Consider the following 5,284-nt stretch of genomic DNA (forward strand, 5'->3'; position numbering starts at 1 on the left):
AAAGACCATGGCCAGTATCAGATGCACCTTAGTCCCCAGAGAGACACCATTGCTCTTCAGTACTTTGGAGAGGTCCCTAACAGCAGACTTTCTCATGGCAATATGCTTTTTAATTTCCTGGCTTCTGGTAGAAAATAAAAAAAAAATGAAGTCAAAGATGGTGAAACTTTGCCTCACATATTTTGGGTATGTAACAGGAGGATAGACATTATTCTGGGAAAGATAAAGGGTCAGAGACCCTCAAGAAGGTAGTTTGACACTGTAACTATAACAGTGACTATGAGCATGTGTAGTGTGGTAATGGTACAGGATAGGATAAGGTTCAGATCTGTTTTCCATAGGGTTGCTATGAGTTGTAATTGACTCGATGGCACTGAATCACAACAAAAATAGCAACAGCACTCATTGAGATTATTCTGATTGAAATAAACTGCATTGAGAAATTGAAACGTCCAGGCATGAAAAGTTTCAACTCTTCTACAATGATTAGAATAGACTGATAACCCTTTTACATTTACATATGGAAATGATGCCAATATTAGTTGTTGTTGTTATGTGTCGTCGAGTCACTTGTGACTCATAATGACCCTATATACAACAGCCCTAAACTCTGTTCTATCCCCTGCCAATTTAACTGATTCTGACACATCTATCCCCATTACTCCAGTGACAGAATCAATCCATCTCATCGAGGGTCTTCCTCTCCTGAGCTGTTTCTCCACCTCCCAAGCTTGACATCCCTCTCAAAGGACTGGTCCCTCCTGGCAACATGTCCAAAGTATGTCAGCTGGAGCTTCAGAATCCTTGCCTCCAAGGAGATGCCTGGTTTCACCCTCTCCAGGACAAGCTTGTTTGTTCTCCTAGCAGTATATTCAATATTCTTCTCCAGCACCAAAGCTCAAGGGCATCAGCTCTCATTCTATCATGCCTAGTCATTGTCTATTTCTCTGATGCATAGCAAGTAATTGCAAAGACCGTGGCCTTTATCAGGCACACCTTAGTCTCCAGACTGACATTGTTGCTTCTCAGTACCTTGGAGAGGTCTCTGACAGCAGACTTTCCCAGTGCAATTCATCTTTTAATTTCCTGGCTGCTGGTACAAAGAGTGTTGATTTTAGAGCCAAGCAAACCGAAGCTGTCAACAATCTCAATCTTTTCATCATCCATCATGATGCTGCCAATAGGCTAGGATGCTATTTAAGTACAGTAGTAGAAAACCCAATTAGAAGAAGCTTAAAGAAACAGGGAATTTCTTTGAGTTTCTATTTCAGGCCTGCTGTCAGGAGGAACCAGTCCCTGGAGATGAATATTTTGCTTGGAAAATGGAGTGTTGTTGAAGAAGAGGAAACTTCAAGAAATGAATTGACACAGTAACTGCAACAATAGGTTAAGGACAGATGGTGCTAAATTTAGCAGATGGTGCTAAATTGAGTAGGATTTCATCTGTTGTTTATAGGGCTACTTTGTTGTCATTGTTAGATTCCATTGAGTCAACTAACACTTACAGTGATGCTCTGAACAACAGATAGGAACCTCCCCCATTCTGTGTCATTACCATGATCTTTGATATACTTGAGCACACTCTTACAGTCACTGTGTCAGTTAATCTTTCCGAAGTTTTTCTTTCTTTCAAAGACTGTCCACCTTTTCTAGTATGGTTTTCCTTTCCAAAGTCTAGCTTCTTCCAACAACGTGCTCAGAGTATGTGATACAAAGGATCACCATCTTTCCTCTAAGGAGCACCCTGTTTGCACTTCCTCCAAGCTACTTATCTCTCCTGTTGACATTCATGGGATATTCAGTACTCTTCTCTTTTAACACCACAATTTAAAGGAATTAAGTCTTCTTATGTCTTCTTTATTCATAGTCCAACTTTCAGATGAATAGAAAGTGATTAATAATACTATGGCTTAGATCAAGTACACCTTAGTCTTTAAACTGATGTGATTACTTTTTAGCACTTTGGAGAGTGCCTTGACAATAGATTTTAGTTGTAGCCAACTTCACAGCATCCAACACCACCACCATTTAAACATGAATTTGGAAATAGTCTTCAGTGTGGCAGCTCTTCCATCACTGAAGACCCAGATCCTCTTCTCTGATCTTTCATCCTTAGTGTGTGCTTTTGTCTTCATTATTGTGTAATGACTGGTGTACAGTCAGTCACTGGACCAGGAAGAAGAGGAAGGCTAAAGTGGCAATACACCTGACACTGAGCCTAGTCCTTTAAAAGAACCTTCCTGGAAGCAGGGGTTCATTTATCAGCAGTTACACCTGGAATACTTTATGATGAATTCTTTATTATTTTTTTTATTGATAATTTCTTATTTTGAGCATCACTGTCTAAAAACTTGACTCAGTATCTTCTGCTTTTCTCAGTGCTCAGAACTAAGTCACATGGATACCTCTCTTAGAATATCCGCTAAAAAAATTGAGTACATTTACTGGAGCACAGAGTGATTTCTAAACTGGATTATGTTTCTGTCAGTAGGGAAGAAGGCAAGAATATATAATGGACAACCACTTAAGTAGAGTCTGTCATAAAGCCTAAATCTGACCTGTGTTGTCACTGAATTGTTCTACCCAGTTTTACATTTAAAGTCTATTGGATTTGACTATTTTAGGGACAATTAGGTGACCAAAGAAAGTTTCATTTTAAGGTGACATTTTCTTGCGTAGCGTCTGTCAACACATTCTTCAAAAACCAGTTCAAATACCAGAACATTTAAGAAACCTTTATTCAGTTCAGTTCTCCTCTTCCAACACTGATTGTTTTTCCTGCTCACTTGACATTTTCAAGAGTATAAAGCCTTCTTTACCCCAACCAGATCATGCTTCCATGGGGGAAAGGAATATGTTTTATTTCCTAGGGGGCCCCAAGAGTGTTGAACAATGCTCTGTTCCATTGAGCCAGAACCAACTCATAGATGACCCATAGATTTTCAGAAGCCTGTGAGGAAATCACATGTGAGGAGATGGTCCATCTTTCTCCTGATGGATTTGAAGTACATTCCTTTGAGTTGGCAGCACAACTCTCTTTTCCATTAGGCTGCTTGAGCTCTGAATAAAACACAGGTTTATATTAAAAATCCTTTTGTTTGAAATAAGACTATGGAAGAGCCTTTAGGAAGGTAAGCATGGGCCATAAGACAGTTTCCAGGTTAAAGTTGCTAGGTGCCATTGAGTTGGCTGTGACTCATAGTGACTCCAGGTACAACAGAGTGAAATCTGGCTCAATCTGGGGCCATTCTCCCCATCTCTACTGTGCTTCAGCCTGTCATAACATACTGTGCTTCTGGACTCCTGTCATGACAATAATACCTAATCATACATCCCTTTTAAATAGTTCTCTCTCTCATCTGTTTCAATGCAGCATACATAATTAATCCCATCTTTCTCAGTCTCCCCTCAACCCGATGTCAGTCCTGTTTTACAACAGTGGCACTATGCAGTATTTGCCCTTTTGTGTCTGAGATATTTCCTCAGCATAATGTCCTCCAGGGTCACCCATTTTGAGTAATATTTCATGAGTTCCTTGTTTTTCAATATGGTTTTGTTCACAATAGCAAAGAGTTGGAAACAACCTGAGTGACCATCAACGAATGGATAGAGAAGCTGTGGTATATTCACACAATGGACTGTCTCCTTTTTAAAAGATTAAAGTGTTAGAAACCCTTTTGAGCATTTCTACTCCATCCTCTAGGATGGAATGGATTTGGTGGCATGCAACAATAGTTTATGCTAAGCAAAACATATAAATGTGAGCAAAACAGATATGGTCTTTATTTTCTTAGATTTTATTATATTGGCCCTATACCTTAGAATAATGGTTCAAACACTAATGGAAGAATTTTAGAGAAAATCACAATTATGAATAATCTGTGGATAGATTAATCTCTGATATGTGAACGGAAGACACACATATGCTGAGCCTGAGATAAAGCCTTATACCACCCCAGACATTGTATTTCACGTCTATCACCAAACATGGAATCCATCTGCTTCTCAGAGAAACTTTTAGTCTTCTCTTTACATTTAAGGAAACTGAGGCCAGTGAGGTTATGGGTTGTTCTGGGCTACCTGATCAGTGAGTGACAGAGCTGGATTTTGAAGAGGCATGTCCTTCCTGCACTGTGGTCTGTGGTCCCACTTAGTGTAAGCACTGATTGTTCAGGAGACGGATGATGCTGTCTGCTAAAAAAGTAAATGGAAAAACAGAGAATTTGTCCCAGGGGCTCACGACTCTTGTCCATGCCACTGTCATTTGTTGTTGTTTCTGTTAAAGGAAGCAATGAGGAGGACCAGTAATAAGAGGAGACTGCAGGCAAACTCATGATACCTTCGCACTATCTAACTCCCTCACAAGGTCCTGCTTAGGCTTCACCACAGTTGGCTTCCTTGGGTGCTCAGGCAAGTGTTTTGTATGTGTGGGATAATATGCCTTTTCCAGGCATTGTTATGCGGCATCAAGTCAGAACAGGCCCAGAGCTGATCCTCCAGTGAGTTCTCAGAGACGGTAAAATGCACAGGAGGAGACTGTCCATCTTCCTTCTGTGGAGCAGCTGATAGACTCAGTAGATTCAACATGGATGCCTTTGTGGTGACAGTGCAATTTCTTACAACCTCTTTTCGGAAACCATCAGAGCTCCCCAGTAGGCATTGGATGGTCCTTTTTCCAATCCCATCCTCTGACTACTTACTTATCTGAACACAAGTTGCTCCCTCATTTTCTTCCTCATGGATGGGAAAATGCCTTGGGTGTTAGAGGTGAGGCCTTTGAGTTGTGATTTTGAAGAAGAGTACTGAATATCCCATACTGCCAAGAAAGCAAACAAATATATCTCGGAGAGGGTGCATCCACGGTGTTTCTCAGAGGCGAGGATAGTGAAGCTTCATCTCATGTATTTTGAGTGTGCTGTTAGGATGGGTCAGTCTTTGGAGAAGGGTATTATTCTTGAAAAGGTGGAAGGTCAGTGAAGGAGAGGAAAACCTTCAACAATATGAATTGACACAGTGACTCTAACAATGGGCTCAAGTCTATTAGAGGTGATGATGGCACAGAATAGGACAAAGTTCAGATCTACTCTTCATGGGGTCACTGTGAGTCACGGTCAGCTTGACGGCATCTAACAGTCACAACGTTGAATTATTTTGAATATTAAATACCTTGTTGTTGTTGTTATGTGCCGTCGAGTCGTTTCCGACTCATAGCGACCCTATGCACAACAGCCCTAAAGTCTGCTCTATCCTGCACCAACCGCACCGCCTCTGACACACCCATCCC

Source organism: Elephantulus edwardii, unplaced genomic scaffold (assembly GCF_000299155.1).
Source record: "Elephantulus edwardii isolate Elephantulus edwardi_28Jun2011 unplaced genomic scaffold, EleEdw1.0 scaffold00038, whole genome shotgun sequence".
In the NCBI taxonomy this organism is placed as follows: domain Eukaryota; kingdom Metazoa; phylum Chordata; class Mammalia; order Macroscelidea; family Macroscelididae; genus Elephantulus; species Elephantulus edwardii.